The sequence below is a fragment of the Bombus impatiens genome, unplaced genomic scaffold (genome assembly GCF_000188095.3).
Source record: "Bombus impatiens unplaced genomic scaffold, BIMP_2.2 scf_0132, whole genome shotgun sequence".
Lineage (NCBI taxonomy): Eukaryota > Metazoa > Arthropoda > Insecta > Hymenoptera > Apidae > Bombus > Bombus impatiens.
In genome coordinates, this window is record NT_176551.1 from 274,453 (window position 1) to 293,198 (window position 18,746).

Here is an 18,746-nt window from a genome sequence, read left to right on the forward strand (position 1 = left end):
CTCTGCTTCTCCGCTCGCATGCTGCTTCTCGACCCGCACGCTGCTTCTCGACTCGCACGCTGCTTCCCGACTCTCACTGGCCGTTGTAGCATTCCATTGTCTTTTACCAGGCCCACCGCACACGTGTTCTGCAGACGCTTGTGGCCAGGGTCACGTAGGTCCTTTCTACGAAACTATGCACTTGAAAAGACCGATGACACATTGATGAACCCGACGGCGTCTCGGCTCTCGCGACATTGTCTATGGTTCGCCCGATATCTCTTAGGCCTTTCGTCCACGATACTACATTAATATTTACAAAAAAATTCAAAATAAATAATTCTCTCTCATGTGAAAATGAAGTTGTTCGATTAAAACGTGAAACAGTATCCGAACAGCGTGTGTTATTAAGTTCCATCGTAATTTTTAAAAAAGCGTAGTGAAAACATTGATATGATGATGATATGCAGTAGCTTATGAAAGTATTCGAATGCATATAGAAACTTTTTATGAATATAGTATGTATTATGTGCATTATAGGAAACTGTTTTGAAATTTCATTAACATTCTATGATGGGCCTGATTCCTATGATTATGTTGGTAAAACTTGAAACAAATCCGAAAATGTCAGAAATGTAATAGAAGCTACAAAATATTTAGTACTAGTATGTATATATTTCGCAGAGATTATAAAAGTACTTAAACAGTTATTTATCCATTATATTAATAAAAGATTCAATATTCAATGAGAACATCTTTAACACTCATTATGTTTAAGAGATTTATGCTATATACTAATTTTTTACTAAATATACGTTTGCAGTAAGTGTAACTTCTATATACATCTTGAAATCAGCCTCAGTTTTTATCAGTATAATCGCCACAGGTTCCACTACAATATTAATGAATAAATATGGATCCAAATATCAGGTGAGTGCAAAAGTTCTGCCAGTGTCTACGTTATCTATCGATTTCTTCACTGTTAAATAAATTATGATGCATTTAAATGAGAAGTAGTTCCATATAATAACTACAAATTTCCTATTTCAATGTAATATACTGGGTGCAGTCGAATAACATGTAAAAATGGACATGGGGTGGTTTCTTATAAAAAGACAGAAAGAAGATTAATAGAATAGTATTTTTTCATATGTCACTTTGTATTCGAGAATATCAAGTTTGAACCAATGTCGTATACATAGTCTGGAAACCTCCATGGCGATGTGCTTGACAAATCAACCGCTGGCCATAGCGCTGGGATCGATTTGTTAAACTTTTGCATTTAATCACCAGCGACGACTCGTCAACGAGGTACATAATAGACTTGACGTATAATGCTTTTTTGTGTCCCATATTTCGAGGATCACCTGTCAGCTGACCCTTATACCATTTTCATATTGTATACAACGTTACCGATTCAGTATAGTAGTGGTTTGAATTGAAATTAAATTTTCCTATGAAATTACAAGTAAGGTAAGAACAAGACATTTTGCAAATAAAGTGTAGGAATCCTATACTTCTCCAATCTGTAGTTCTTCAATCATATCGCGATACAACTGATTATAATGGTACAGAGTCTCTTACCTACAATATATTTCTAATGCTTTTCAATTTCAATGCATCCCGACTGCTGACACTTCTCGATATTTTTGGAATTATTAATTTAATATCTAAGATTTTCATTCGCTCCCATTCACAAACAATGGTGATTTCTTAAACAATAATTTTTTAAATACAAAGGACTACTTTTATCACCCGAATATCGTAAATCAATTTTTAATTGGCGAAACTGTGCTGAACTGTATTGAAAGCTACTCCTCCTCCGATTTCGATGATTTTTGGATATTGTTACGACCGTTCGCGGAGAGACGCGGTCGTGAGGAAAACGCGTTAGCGAGAGGCGTAAATTCTCGCTACGATTCGTTGAATCGACGCCGCGAAGTAGTCGTTCCCCTGTTTCGGTTAAGATAACAGAGGTGGTTGAATGAGTAAGACACAGTAGTAAGTTATATTTCACCGTTTATTCCACTAACTTATAACGTAGGTAGTTACACTGGTGCATATGTACGAGATGAATGAGTGACTGATCTGCGGGTGTGTATACCCGCTCGAAGGATGTTGACCGTTCGAAGGATCTGAAATCAGTACTGTCTTGGGAGACGATGCTGTCTCGGAGGAAAGCTAAGGATGGGTGTGTCTAGCGCACGGGGCCATCGGATTTGTTGGTGCCGATGTTAGTTAAGAGAGTGAGGGCATAGCCTTCGTTGTTAATTGGTTAAACGAAGGGTCTTAACCGCCCTCGAGAGAAAGTGGTTAGTGGGAGGAAAGTTGCAGCGTACGTGAGAAAAAATAACTTTCCCTTGTCACGCCGTGGTAGACAATGGTCTTTGGAAATACTTCGGAAACAGATGTTTGTTCGGTTTGAAGGACCTTTTCTAGGAAATCTATGAGATTTATGGCAGGGACTTAAAACTATGGAGGATACACTGCGAGTATCCGAGGACATCTGGTTGCCATATTGCCCGCGGTGTGGTCTGGGCCAGGTAGAGTGTTACGCGACGTAACACAAACCAATATATTTTTTTTTACTTAATTAGCACTTTACAATTTGTCCAGCTGGATATTCAGTAAATTTTTCTAACTTTATCGCTAATTAACATGTGGATGGCTATGTTGTATCTTTTGGGTATCTCTTGACTTCTTCTTTAACCTTTGGTAGTTTTAGGCTTTTGCGTATATCCTTGTTTCTGACATACCATGGGGCGTTGACTACTGTTTTTGAGTATTTTCGATTGTAACGACTCTAGTTTATTTATGTGGGTTGTTTACGGGTGTGTGGCCTAGGCTAGGTAGAGTGTTACGCGACGTAACAGATATGTTGTAGAAATCAACATTTTGAACAACTTTTTCCTCTAACTATCGGCCGGCCACAGTTTCCGAAAATATTCACAATAAACTATCGATATTACTACAGTGTATTGTGCCTATAATTGTAATGTTAATTGCCGACATAGAAATATAAAGACAGAGTATATAGCGAGTTATATTTTTTTTTTTTAATTTCATATTCACAATTTGTTCAATTTGGACATTTGGTAGAATTTTTTATCTGTTTGATTATCATGTGGGTGGCCACCCCCAATGGGACACCATCTTCGTGTTTGCTAAGATATATCCTTTGTGAGATCTGCTGGGTGTTTCCTTTTTAGTCTTCTTTCTATGGTTGTGTTGATCGTTTCCGCTACCCGGTTCGGGTGCGTTGCTATTCTTTCTCTGTACCTTCTTGTGAATCTGCTAATCTCTTCCTCACCGATGGTATTCCAAGATCTTTCCGTATGTCCTCATTTCTAACGTACCATGGGGCGTTTACAATTGATCTAAGAATTTTAGCTTGGATTGTCTCTATTTTACTTATATGGCTCATTGTTGCTGTTCCCCAAAGTGGTATTCCGTACGTCCAAATTGGTTTTATGATCATTTTGTATATTTTTAATTTATTTTCTATACTTAGTTTGGATTTTTGACTTGTCAGCCAATGCATTTGCCTCCTTGCGGCCTGTATTTTGTCTGTTATTTGATATGCTGTTTCCATTCCTTGCTAATTGTATTTTGTCTATTATAGATTTAATATGCTGTTTCTATGTGAATCGTGTATCTAAGTGGAGTCCTAGGTATTTGACTTGCCTTGTTTGTATTATGTGCGTGCCGTTCAGTATAATGTTTGGAGGTATCTGTTTTCGCAGTGTGAATGTAACGTGGTTGCATTTATCGGGGTTTGCTTTAATTTGTTTAACTTGAAGCCACTTTTCTATTTTTGTGATATGATATGTTCTTGTAGTGATGTGACTGCTGTTGCAGGGTCAGTGTGCCTGACTAGTACGGCTGTGTCGTCCGCGAATGTCAGTATCTTGCTATTAGTAGTTGTTGGTATGTTGGCCATGTATAGTGTGTGTAGAATTGATCCTAAGACGCTTCCTTGCGGAACCCCTGCCTTGATGTCTTTAACTTCAGAGTATGTGTCTTTAATTTTTACTACGAAGGTTCTGCTGCTTAAGTAGGATTTAATTAAATGGTATATCTGCTTCGAGAATTGTTTTCTGATTGATTGAAGTAGGACTTTCGTGGTTTATTTTGTCAAATGCTTTCTCGATGTCCATAAAGAGTAGAGTGCAATATTGTTTGTTTTCTAATGCTAGAATTATTTCATTTTAAGTCTGTGCATTTGCTTTATCGTGGAGTGTTTGTTTCAGAATCCAAATTGGTGATCTGGTATTGATTTTTCTTTCTCTATTATTGGTTTTAAACGGGCGTAAATTATTTTTTCTAGTATTTTGGAAAACACGGGAAGTAGTGATATTGGTCTGTATGATGTTGTTTGGTGTGGGTCTTTGCCTGGTTTGGGTAACATTATGATCTGAGCTAGTTTCCATAGTTTAGGATAGTATTAGATTCTTAATATTACATTGTAAATTATTGTGATTAGTCGTATCGCTTTTGGAGGAAGGTTTTTCAAGATTTTACCATTGATTAGGTCGATCCCTGGTGCTTTATTGTTTTTTGTTTTCTCGATTATGATTCTAATTTCTTGTGCTGTTGTTTTAGGTATGATATAGTGTTTGTCAGTTGAGGTACTAGTGGTTAACGCATCCTCATCGGTATGACAATTGTGGTTGCTATTATTGATGTTATGTGGTGTAAATATGTTGCTTAGGTGGTTGGAAAATTCTTCAGCTTGTTCTTCGTTGCTTCTTGCCCATGTATCATCTGCTTTTCTGATTGCTGGGACTAGTTTTATTAGCTTCTTCATTTTTTTTTTGTGGCTTTCCATAGGGAATAGTTGGAGTTCTCGTGCGCAAATAGTGACTCTATGAATTTTGTTTTTAATTTCCTTTGCAAGTTTATTTAGGTGTTTTTTATTTTCTTTTGATCTATGTTTTTGTCATTGTGCTTTCGCTTTTCTTTTCTCTCTAATTTTTTCAAGAATGTCTGGCGGGATTATTTTTGTTCGTCTATAGTTGATTCAGGTATGGTGGTTGCCCATGCTGCTTCCTGAATAGTTTCTGTAAGTGTTGTTACTGCTTGTTCGGTGTGTTCAGGTGTTTTCAATGGGATGTTACAATTGATTTTGTTCTCAATTATTTCTTTAAATGTTTGCCAATTGGTGGTATTATTGCATAGTGTCTCTGAATTGTTATAAAGTAATAGCGAGTTATATGTTACCGTGTAAGTGGATGCGATATAGGAATAGAAACAGAATGTCGCATGGGTGGCCCCTTCTGTCCTTGTCTAATCAGACATGTACACTGATGCCGCTTGTTGATCTGCGTTACATACTTACATATTTACTGTACGAATGTGCATGCATTATTAAACAAGGACACAAGCTTCTATGCAGCGTTCTCTCTTTATTCCTATATCGTTCTTTTAGCTCGTTCATGCGTCATTATGATTGTCGACTGCCTTGCGGCAGCCGGATTTATAACCTAACTTCTATCTTTTGTTTATATATAGTACATATGTACAAACGAAGGTTGGACGAGCTTGAATATTCCACGGATCCTTCGAATTACGACACCGTGCACGACTGCATATTAAAAATGATTATCATTAATGGTCTAGGTTAGATTTTTGGATTAGTCTTTTAAATCCGTTGTGAGGCCATAGATTTAGTTAATGAATAACAACATAATTGAAATTTATATTAAACTTTATTTTTTATTGCTCTGAAATTTGAAATATTTTAACTATGATCAAAGAATTTAATTATTCGGTTGTCAAAATCGTGTTATCGTAGACTTTTCTTGTAGCCTCGCATGTGCAATTGTGGACGATTATTTAGATTTGTAAAGCATGGCACAAAGATATAGAGATCAATGGCTGTTGGATGTAAACAGATCGTCTAACATTTTTCATCAAACTCATTATTCGCGTCTCAGTTATTTGTATTATTGAGATTTTACACAAGTTACGAATGTTGCTCATTCCTACTTTCGATCATTATTTAGATTAAGGTCCTTCTCTCTCCGATTTTAATGATTTTCGAATCTGTTGTCGGCACTATGATTCTCAACAACTTTTTCCTATACGTATAATCGCCGCCCTGTAGACCATCGACGTCTTTATGAAGATTTCATGAAAAGTATGGGTATGTATACATACATATTATTGACATTTTATACGAGTTACGAATGTTTTACATTCTTACTCGTACTTTCACTCATTAGCTTTTTTTTCGATCGTCTGTGTAATCGTGTGAAATGACAAATGAACGGCGAATTAAAGGAACAACAATGTTGTGGATCTTAAGTTTCCTAATGAAAGCATAGTTGACAAATCTCATCCTAGAACGTGGTTGCCACATTTCGATTATTGTTCTACGCTCGTCAGAATAAAGTCCGATAGAATAGCTATGGCAGTGTTACGGTTTCATAGAGGTAACACTATGCGACCCAGTAACTTTATGTTTTCAATAGTAAGATGGCACGATATTTTTATCTTTTTGCAAGTTAACATACGTTCTGATTTTAAAACTACTGGTCTTATTTTCTACATCTTTCCAATACTTATATCAGTCAATCGAAACTTTTTTGTGTAAAATCATCATGTCTCTTTCTACACATGAAAGAACTACTCGCTTTTTTACGTTTTTATGCGTATTTTTAACAAACGGTCTTTCGAAGTTCTTTATGTAAGGCATAAATGCCTTCCCTGAATAAATCCCTGATGAGGCATTGGGTGCTTAACATAAATTTATGTTAGTACATAAATGTATGGCATAAAACAATAAATATATATCTATTAATAATAGGAAAAAGTAGTACGAAAATTATTTATTTGCCTACAATGATATTAATAGTAATAACAGTTAATTTAATGGGCATATTTAAATGACAGTATATGCGCGATTTAAATGGCTGAAGTTGTGCAGGATCTGCTGGATTTCTGCGGCCTTCCTGCCGTCTAATTACGCTGCGCAGAGTTTGTTACATTCTGCTGCCAATCTGCACGCAAATGGTCATCAGTATATTTATTAGGCTAGTTAGTGTTTTATTGGAGAATGTAATAACGAATACAAAATACACGATACAGTTTATATTTTACAATTTTATAATTTTATATTCGCTGCTTTGTACCAAAGAAAACGAATAATGAAGAAACAAGATATAAATAGAAAGAAAAAATAGAAGATGATAGGAGCTAAACTAAGTAAGACGATACTAGAACTATATGGAAGATAAGGAAATAAGACTATTTCGACACGATAGCTTAAGAAGGGAAATACATTGAATCTTTTATACGGGTTAAATTTATTCGAAAAAAGAAATAGAATAGTTTATTGGACGGAATGGTCGAACTGAGCGCTACGTAGTTCATGACCGATATCTTGTCCGCGTTGACTCGGCCATCTGACAAGTGCGTGTCCCATAGTTGCAGAGTTTTACGTGGTCGAAGTTGTGTAAGATAGCTGTATCTGGAAGTTTAACGTAAAAGTATGTTGATCGTAGATTAAGGTAAATATATTCTAGTTGTCATATTGGTTATACATTATACTGGCTTGTTTCCTTCACTAAAAATTGCCAACGAACATAAGTGTTGCAGCTCGAGAAGTGGACTGTGGCGAATAACGACGAATAGCAGGAGGACTAAAGAAGAAGGAAAAAAGCGTTTAATCGCTGATAATGAGGAAATGGTGAGAAGGCGAATTGCGTAGTAGAAATGCGTAAATAAAATAAGGGCATATGAAATCTAGATGTGTGAAAGATTAAGAATGGAACATAGTAGCGATGTTGATTTAGTGTAGGAGTTTCCGGAAACATGGGTTAGTTTTGTGGAAATTGTAAAATATGTAAAAAGATTGTAGGTTAGATGTGTGAAAGTTGAAAGAAGTAAGAAGGGAATAAAAAGAGAGTATAAAATGATAATAGTTACTACGTAAGATAATATAATTTTGTGGATGGTAGAAGAATGGATTTATTTGGGTTTTAGGAGATTAAAGAATAAATAAAGATACATTTAGAAAATATATGTGAGTTTTTCATTTGATTATTGATCATAAATTGTAAAATTAGGATTGAAATATAGTTGGTATATAGAATATAAATATAAATATGAATATAAGAAATATGTAGTTGTAAAATATGTGGATAATGGAATAGAATGCTATTAGGTAGTAATTATAATCTGAAAATATATTAGTAAAAACTAATACGGTTGGAATTTTGTAATTACAGGGATACTATATGGAAAGTGATTAATGTTAAATAAATTCTATTTAAAGGAACGAAAGGTATTAGTAATAAAATATAAGGATATTATTAAAGATAGTAATTATATAATTATAGGAAATGTGATGGTAAGTATGGTGGGTTGTAAGTGTGGATGAGATTTATGGCTTGGTACCCAGATAGAAAGGAAAGGAAAATGAATTCACTTGGCATCCGCGTGTCTATGACAGTCTCCAGGTCCGGTAATCCACGAATGAACGTATCTATTGCGCTATCTGCTAACGGTTTAATGCTCTCATTCGTGATCTTCCCGTATTTGTCCTTGAGTACAATTTGAGTTCCGTTGATAAGAATGCGAATACGGTCGTAGAAATTACCGACGGTTTCATTATGGCACATACACCCCCTAGTTATTTCACGTTGATAATACAGATACGTTTTATCGACTGCGAATTGATCTTTGAAATGTTTAATCAGTTCGTTATCGGTGTAAAGTATATCTGTAAATGCTATAGTGGGCATGATTCTACAGTTTAGATAATACTGCATTTACGAACAAACCTTGCAGTTCTTTAGGAATATGTTGCCATTCTTAATGTTTTGCAGAAAATCTTCCAAGGCATACTCGATCCATCGAAATATGGAATGTTAACGATCGTGTGCTGATGTCTGAAGCACTCAGTTATCGATGACATTACCATGTCGTTATTATTATTAGTAGTATTATCAATCCCTTGCCATACTTTGATGAATCTGAGTCGTATGAGAATTTTGAGCCAAACCTAAATATCACGAGTCAGGTTCGTGGTCTTAATCTCGGGCCAAGTATGAATGTCTTGAATGGGGTCTTTTGTTCCAATGTGCTACTTAGGAGATATTTTCGTGGCGCAGATAACAGCTAAAAGCTAAACAAACATAGGCACTCGGAGAGACCAAGAAAGCTTCAATCGTTCTTCAATTCTTGCCATTCCATTGCATGAGTTGCACACGTTTTTTACGTTTGCTCTACGAAATGTAATATTCTTACGATCTTCTTTTTTTGTCAAACCCTCCATCATGTTTAAGAAAAGGAGTGAGATTACCAAAAAAGCAAGTAATTCATGTGGAAGTAAGAGTAATGGAAGGGCTTTTCATGTTTCAAGATTTCAAATGATGGATATTGAAAGAATTACAAGCAGTGACGAAGATTCTAATGACAGCAACGTGATTATGCCAGTGAGGAATCTCGCGAGAAGATTTGTGACGGATGAAAAGAGAGAGAGAGAGTGCGTTTCGTCCCGGGACTACCGGTGGACTCGTCAGTAAGGCTATGCCCGGTAGTCCCTGCCTTAGACGTAGAGGGAGTCTCGCTAGGTGCGGTATTTGTATCAATCACTCGTATATTCGACCGCTAGCGAGATAGACAGACAAACTCGTTGTCGTCGTAGCCCTCTAATGTTGGCGGTTGGTACCCGCGGCTCGACCTGTCGGCGTCCTATTGATACCGATCCGCCACAGATTCATTATAGATGACAGTAGTGAAGAAGAAAATACAAAATCTGAATTGAGTGTTGAATGGGACTGGAAGGAAACTGATAATACACCAATAATTTGGAAATATTTGTGGGACATATTAATTACGCAACAAATCTTTACGCCCATCAAATAATAAACAATGAGATAAAAAGGAAAGTGGATGATGCTTGGTTTCCAGTTACCCACGACGAAATGATGGCCTATTATGCGCTTTGTATTTTGATGACACAAGTCAAAAAACCAAATATACAAATATATTGGCCTAAACGAGAAGTCATACAGATACCTATATTTGAAAAAGTAATGCCTTTCAAAAGATTTTGCATTTCTCGAATAATGAAGCGAATTGCAGCAACGATCGCCTTCAAAAGATAAAACCAATCATTACTTACTGGAACGAAAAATTTAATAACATTTACACGCCGGGTAAAAATATAAGCATCGATGAGTCATTAATGCGATAGTCGAACTCGAAGATGGTATTCCGCTGGGGGTAGCCATCCACATGTTATTTAGCAATTAAGTTAGAAAAATTTACCAAATGTCCAGCTGGGAAAATTGTAAAGTACAAATTAAATAATAATAAAAAAATTTTTTACTTTTGTATAACCGTAAGCTGAAAAAAGCTGTTACGCAAAGAGTAGAATTTAGTGAAACAAAAAATTATTCTAAATAAGGAGAGATCCATGTTATTGTGCCCTTGAATATAAATAATGTTTTGGGTTACAAGGTCCAGAAACAAAGAAGCTATCAATAGATTTCTATTGCTATTTCTTGTAGCCTTTAGCTAGAGCTTTACTTCAATATATATTTCTATTACAAATTTATCCACGCGTTTCTCTATCAGATAACCTCAATAGTCCAGAAGCACTTTTTCGGATGACAATATTATGATAACTACGTTAAACAGAAGATTTCATTACATTATCAGCCAGCCCTAATAATTTCATAACTAATAATTCTTTAAATTTTCTGATATTCGTATTCTTCTTTGTTGTAATCTTGTAGACTATTAAAGCGTTTACAACTGTAATTTCCAGAAGAAGTTGAATGCCAAGTTTGCGGCACCGTTTGAGTCCTTTTATTTTTTTAAATATATTTTTCTATTACAAATGCATCCCTCCCTTCTTCTATCAGTCAACCTCAACAGTATTATTACTTATACAAGATTTACTGTAATATATATGCTGTAATAATAATATGTCCTAATTAAAATATTTTTTAAAATATTCATTTGAATTCCACAAGAGCACCATCGTGTGAAGTTAACATGGGCGCGGCTTCTCGCACTCAGTCGAAGATATGTTTCCAGTTCCGACACTCTGTCTCCGCCGCTTCAGCTTCTTTCCCAACCATTCGAGCGCATTGCTTGAGTCCAGATTCTTCCGAGTTAAATTTGTTAAAAGTATGGCAAGGAGATATTAAAGCACCGGTCGCGTTTGCACTTGCGACATTTTGGTAAACCATTTTATCTTATCGTGTCGGGAGATTCAAGTATGTCATAAGACAGTTAATGTGCAAATTAATGCTAATTGAGAGAAAGAAAGAGCAAATTTGAAGAGTTGAAAAATTTAGAACGATTCAGATATAGAGTGAATATATATTGTTGAAGTGGGTCTCACTTCAAGGAAAACTCCACATCTTTTCTAATGTTTAGTTTTTCTAGTCCTCAAAGCCAGTGAGTATTATTTAGCAGTAAATCAATTTGATGAGGCCTAACGAACATCCTGCAACCCATCGAAACAACAACGTAGACAGTGTCCCAGAGTCAGCAGCCAGTAAGGGTATGACTATCTCTGATTCTGGGACTCGGCGACATCCCCTCCAAAAGAGCCAAACACATAGTATATATGCCTAACCCCAAAATCAGCTCTCGACACTCTGTTCTAACATTCTTAACCGTGATTCTGCTGAATTCACATAACAAATTTTGCCAGCATATCTAAAGTCTGAATTTTTCTTATCTTGTTCGTGAAACGTTTAATCCTACGCGAAATCATTCGAACGACGCGAGGAAGTGACTTCTTAATCAAAGTAATTTCTTAATTTCATCACTCTCCGTGTCTTCGATGTGACACCAGCGTGCGGATCTGGATTAGCATACACATTGTACTAATACTTAAACTTACTGAAATATATTTCTGTTATACATTCATCCACGCATTTCCTCTCTCTCTCTCTCTCTCTCTCTCTGTTTATCTGTACGAAAAGAATGTACGAAAACCAAGAATCATTTTCATATGTATATTTGTACACTTTTATGTGTATATGTGAAACTTCATGAAATTTTATGTGTATATGTTATGTATTGATCGAAATTTTCAAATTTTTGTTCTATGCTTTTACGAATAGACCGTGGAAGTTTGTATACTTACATATATGAAATTTAGATGTGTTGGAATGCTGAGAATGTGCATAAAATATGTAAGGTATTTAGAATAAAGTACTGCTTATAAATAATTAATAATAAAAGAATAATTTCACGAGAATTCTTCACACGTAAAACAGTGTGCAAATTATCTATGGCATTGTGATCGATCTAAATGAAAAAGCTGACATCTCCTACAATTGACGTTTCAATGTAAAGAAGGTACGAAAGTATCCACTGTAGCGTAAACGTAACAGATTTTATATGAAAATTCCTTAAGTTGGTCTTTTGGTAAAGCTTGCGAATTATAGTAAAATAAGTCATTGGAAGGAAAATTTAAAATGCAGATTTTTTTTTTGAAATATTACGAGGTAAAACCTTAACATATAAAGATCGGGTTATCCCATCGCAGCCACCAATTCGGTTGTGACTGGCGGGCGTATATTGTACATGCATGTCACTTATGTAACTACCCATTTGAGCAGATAGAGAGCGTTCTGTACTGAAGCTTCGAGCAGAAGTGAAACTTCGAGAAACGATTAGGGATGGGTCGCAAAATTTCTTTTTGAGCTGGAGGAAGGGAACCACCTTCGACGAGGTACTGCACGTAGGGAAACATTACGCCAAACTTATCTTCTTCGGAAATATCAAATTTACGATACCTTCTGTTTTTGTCACACGAAGTGCATAGAGAATCTAAAAGTATTGTTCGAAAATACTGAAGAGCTGCGACCAAGCTAATTGGTCCGACTCAAAAGTAACCTCTTGTATTCGAACATGAATTAGAAAAATACCTATGAATATTTTCACATTTTTGTTTCATCGCATCGGTCGGAACAAAGCTTTCAGGGTAAATTAGAATATTTAGAGTAAGAGGAAAGGCATTGTTTTATTTTAGAATTGAACAGTATGTTTAATTTTGAAATTATTCTTTTGTCCTCCTAGGTTAATTATACAAGCATTTAATAAATGTAGTCTTGATTCTATTACTGGTTCTTTGAGCTTACAAATTACGGACATGAGATATTAATTGCATTTTCACCGATTTTATGTATGTACAGAGAGTCAAATAAATATTATATAAGATATGTCATGTCTTTGACAAATGATACTATACCTTCAGATCATTGGAGATTTGTTAGAAAAGCCTATCGCAAAATTGACTTTGATCTTAAATTTCAAGATCAAAACTACAAAATAACACAAATAATAAGTGTTTCTTGAGTTGGTTTTTGGCATAAGTAATTTAATTCTTTAATAGATGGAATACTGAGATGCATCGACCAACGTATAAAGAAACGTTATTCTATTTATGAATAAGTACTTCACCTTCATATATCCTTCACGTGTTTATCTGAGAAAAAATTAATAACATCAAATCGTGCTTTCTTCGATGCCATTAAACTCTTGCGTGAAAAGTTTCTTCATATAGTAAGCAATCTTGCAACAATGTAAGATCATGAATTTAAGTGCTTTATTCTATTTAAGATGGACTATCTCACGCGCTAAGAAATAATTTGCTGTTTCCTAATTAACATCAAGATACTTACTTTCTATCTAACTGTGAAACGTAAACATATTGTAAATAATGTCCATGCAATGCATTCATCAGTAAATGAAGCTTTAAAATTATTTTACAATACAGCGATTGATTTGGGATTCATGATTTTTTTAAAACTTCTTTTCCTCATGACGAGGTGCTACACGCTATAATAAAAAAATTTGACTTTAAAATTCACCTTATTTGGATAAACTTCCGAATGTTATCAAACGCCAATCTAAACAAAATTTGATGAGAATCATTATATGAGATAATATACTTCAAATATAAAATGTTATGTTCCGAATATATAGAGCCCTATATAATAACAGATTTGTTAGCTGCCATTAGGTAGCGTCGGCGACAGTATTTCCGACCGTGATTTATCTAATGCAATCCAATTCTGATATCTCTCTTTAAAAAGAGTGGGTCGTTTTTTTCTGTCCATTGAACGTTTTTGAGCTTAAATATTTACGCACATATTTGTCCCTCAGCCATATGTATAATTCATACTCACATAGTTATATTAATTACCGAAAATTCCATTTAACAGCTGTAAATATCTATTATATATTGGATCTTATATCTTCTGGACGTATGATTTCCCCATAAGATAAGATTTTATATTTCAGATCTACTATCTCATCCTATGATATCCACCATATTTCGTCTTGATCGACTATCGGTATTCGGAACTACAACTCTTTTTCCAATAGTTCTTCGTCGATCTGAAAGTGTAGAATCATGTGTAAAAGCCATAACATATGTTTGTTAAACACCCTGTACCAAGTTTTCCCCGATATTATACAGTAATGTGATGAGTTTAGATCATTCTCTTGTTAATCAATCGATTGAAATTTTTTTGTTTGGTATAACATGGTTCAAAGAGAGCTTTAAGATAGTCATTGTAAATTTTTTATTAATTCGTCTTTTTTCGAGTTTTCAAGGCTATTTCTAGTTTCTTATAGATAAGCCTATTATCTTTTTACACTTATCATAACAAATATTATGCAATATATTCTTGCATATGCTGTCAAATATAAATATGTATAACATATGCATTGTGCAAAAAATGAAAATAAAAAATATATTTTTAGAATTCTGAAACCATGAAACACATTTCTATCGAGGTTGCATTGTTTTACCTGCTTTCTATAAAAATATGTATATGTATATACATCCGCTATTTTAATAATAATAATTACTAAAGGAAATAATGCCGTGTTTTCAACACACAAAGATATTCAGAGACGTAGCACATAGTGACATGTTTAGAAAAATTAGAAGTGGTTGCTTACAAACGTAACGTTAAAAGCTCACGTTTTCTCACAACTTCTCATTAAAATTTTCGTCAAAATAGAACGCAAGGGCAAGAATACGTTATTTGTATACGTCAGGTCATACTTTTTGACCAGTTAAAGATAAGATATTATTCGCAAAATAGTTCCATGTTTGGCATGAGGCAAATTACTATTGCAGATTGTACAGGAAAGAGCTGCTGACTGTGGTACACGCATAGGAGAAGTGCCTGGAATACTCAGCGTTTAGCAAGGGCTCGATGACGGAAACTCGATGGAGGATGGATGTTGATGCGAATAAACAAACTGCACGTTTCAAATATATTGACCACACAACATAACTTAGGCAGCAGCATGAGGACAAAACGAATGTTCTATAAAATCTCTTCCACAATCTAACAGACTAAATCTCCTAAGTACGAAAGTTGTATCGCAGGGAAAGTGAAAGAAAATCCACAATTAAATGTACCAAGACTAGCGGAAATGAAGAACCGTAGAAAACTTAAATCTAAAGGTCTTAGAACTGTTACGAGAAAGATGTAAAAAGTGCTAGTACAAAGAATTCAGAGAATGTTTAAGACTAGCTGGGTACAGTGACTGGTAGAGTAGCCAAGAATGAACTCTTTATTTATAAGGTAAATGGGAGAAAACGAATAAACTTCACAAAGGAGTTAATTTTTATGGCTAAATCGAGTTGGAAAGATGTGACGTCTGTGAACGAAGGCAACTTTAATATCCATAATTTTGATACAAGAACTAAAGTTGTGGACTTTTTATTTGAAAAGAAAATAATGAATTAATAGATCAAAAAATTATTCCAGACGAGATAAATAAATATATTCGAATATTGTCGAAAAGCGATAGTTTCCATATAGGCTATACACAGTTGAACTTATTTTACGTATTTTTAGAGTCACAAGTTTGTTTCGTCAGAAGTTCGTTACTTTTATTTATTATTTACATGTAATAAAATATTTTCAAGTTTAGTTCACATGTGTTGGTTGGTGATCATCAATCAATTCTAGTCAACAGGATGTGAGTCGAGATGATCATGAGAAATAGGAAACTAGATGTAAGACAAGTGCTCGTGATGGAGAATTTTGAGATTAGGTTGAGTGCAGAAACTTTGTGAATCAAAATAACCATGCAAGTTTATCAGGGATCTAGACATTGAAAAAAAAACAACTTTGACACATGGAAGATACAAATAGAAGCGGTGCTCATAGAAAATGACGTGTGGGATTTGGTGAACGGAAGAAAAGTGAAACCGAGCCACGATGATGCCAGAGAAACTGGCGATAGTGAAGTGAAATTCAATATAACTTTCTTGGTAAATCCTGCGAAGCATAGCTAATGTTGGATAGCATATATCAATCTCAGGCAACAGCTCAAAAAGGCATTCTGTTAAAACTTGTAATAGATGCAAAATTATGGCAATGTACGCGAACATGTACGTAAATTCTTTGATACAGTTGATAAACGTAATAGAAGTTCTCCGAAAAAGGCGAAACCGGAAAAGAGTAGGTTGCGCAATCGGGAGGATTTCAAATTTAGATGTCATCGATGCAGAGAAAAAGGTCACCTACAAAGCCAATGAATGCAAGAAAAAAACGGAAAGAGCCAATCGCTTGCGAACAGCCATAAACTGTATTGAACTGCGCGCGAATGAAGATTTTTCGGATACGAAAACAGCGAATCGAGCGGAAAGTATACGCTGCAATAATGTTTAGTGTTTGGACAGCATAACGAACATCGAATTTAGTTACCAGTGCGTCGTTTGAAATTGTTGCGAGATGAAAGGTATCATTCGCTGTCGATGTTCAAGGAGAGAAGAAAAATATGACCTTGAAAAATACGTTCGATGAAGATTCCATCTGTTGGAAAGGCCAAGTACTTTATCACATTTATCGACGATAAGTCATGATGCGAGGTAAGCTTTTTCAAACATAAAAGTGAGGCTTCTGACGCTTTTAGAATTTTAAGGTTATGGTAGAGAACCAGAAGGAGAGAAGAATAAAATATCACCGATCGGACAATGGTACCGTTTTAATTGAAACCTCCTGCCTAGAATATCCTGGAGATTTCGTTAGTACTATCGGCAATTGTCTATAACATGAGCGTGCCAAGTGCACGATTTCTTTTTGTACTGTGTGCAGTAAAAGCGATATATTTTTCTTGTTGTAATCTCTATTATATTAAAGCGATTTACAATAGTTTTAATCATCAGGTGTAGTATACTTGAACAAGGAATTCGAGCAATCTCCAAAACAATAGGGGATTCCTGCGAAGACTTGCCGTTTTGAGCGAAAGCGATTTCAGTTGCGAATTACATATGCAATTGTTGCCCAAGCAGGTAATACAAATAACATTCTATTCCTGAATTGGAATTACACCAGACGTGAGACATATAAATATAAACCTATAAGTATAAACACAAATATTGATTATTTGGGAGTTTGGATTTGTTCTCGGCCAAAAAACTAGAAAAAGAAAATTTGAGGAATATACCAAACAAGGAATACTTTCGTGCTATTCATGCCCGTGGGATACAGGGTCTGGAACCAGGAAGAGAGAAAGATAATAGCGTCAAGAGACATCTCGTTTTTGGAAACTTTTAAAGATTATGCCCTGAAAGAAATCAAACGTTGAAGCTGCGCTTGAAAATGACGAGGCTGAAAGTGAAAAGATGTAGTTGTTGAGAAATGTTAGGTTGGTATGATCGCTAGTTACTACAAGCTAAGTTGGTACGACTTCTAACGACGCTCTTTTGTCTTAGAAGTCGACCACGTGTTAATTGGCCAAGTGTATTCTGTGTGTTAAGACGTGTTGTACGAGGCGGAGAAATATATGGAGAAAATCAAATCTGTGTGAATCGATTAATTATCAACCCCAAACCCAGATCAATTAACAGTAGTATGAGTCGAGACCCCGGTCTCTTTAACCAGTTGGAGGAAAAGGCCAAAAAATATAATACCAGGAGCCATGTGTTACCACCATATGCGCGGAATTTGAAGTCGCCAATTTTAGGTAGACTATTAGGTTAGCTAGTGTTACCTATTAAGTAGGCTATTGCAGGGGAATTAGGTCGTGCAAAACATGTTCAATCCGGATGGTACTTTGGAGCTCGACTGGTGGCTCGAAGATTTGCCGAATGTCTCGGGGTCCACTTTAACGAGATTTTTCCACCAGTAACTCTTATGACCTCTATGCGCCATGTTTTGGCCATAACGGCTAGAAATGGAATGCACACCGTTTATGGATTACACACTGTTTCTGGATTACACACCGTTGTGTTGTATCTCACTTTCTCGCACTCGTCTGCATCAAAGTTCACACTCATTCTTCACACCAATCACGCACTAACTGATTCGGCGGGTCGTTCGGAATTTTTCTCTCAGTAATATAGAAAAATCTTTTCACTTTCAATAGCCATGTGTCGTCTGGTAATACTCAAACCTTTCACCAACCCTGCTCAACTGAAATAATTGTTTGCAAATAAATACCAAAATATAGTTTGAGAATATAATTCTGCCATAACTTATTTGTTTGCCAAATATTTGATTATTTCAAATAATAATAAAAGATAAAGGGTAATAAATGAATGTTTTTTCTGTATAAGAAATATACGGTACCTATTCTCATACGTGCGACATGCATCGATCGATTGTTTCAGAGGCAATCTAATCGGAAATGCAAAGCGATTCGATTGTGACGGACTAATTAACTTTCATTAAATATTTCTATTTAAAAAATATTCTTTTATTTAATAAAAATGAACAAAAACAGCTCTTTTTTCTAAATAAAAGTTAATAGTTTTTGAG

At 35.2% G+C, this 18,746-nt stretch overlaps 2 long non-coding RNA genes across 3 annotated transcripts; one reads left to right on the top strand and one right to left on the bottom strand.

The window, feature by feature from the left end:
* Nucleotides 1-6,689: 6,689 nt before the first annotated feature.
* Nucleotides 6,690-18,167, bottom strand: LOC112212197. Of its 2 annotated transcripts, none has more exons than XR_002946006.2 (3): nt 17,980-18,167; nt 17,434-17,553; nt 6,690-7,450 (listed from the first exon to the last, which is right to left on the bottom strand). It is a non-coding gene; the product is annotated as an uncharacterized LOC112212197 (long non-coding RNA). The 2 variants fall into 2 exon arrangements; XR_002946007.2 differs by lacking the exon at nt 6,690-7,450 and adding an exon at nt 17,214-17,344.
* On the top strand, nt 7,425-7,859 carry LOC117151264. Its single transcript, XR_004461049.1, has 2 exons — nt 7,425-7,490; nt 7,579-7,859. It is a non-coding gene; the product is annotated as an uncharacterized LOC117151264 (long non-coding RNA).
* Nucleotides 18,168-18,746: the final 579 nt, after the last annotated feature.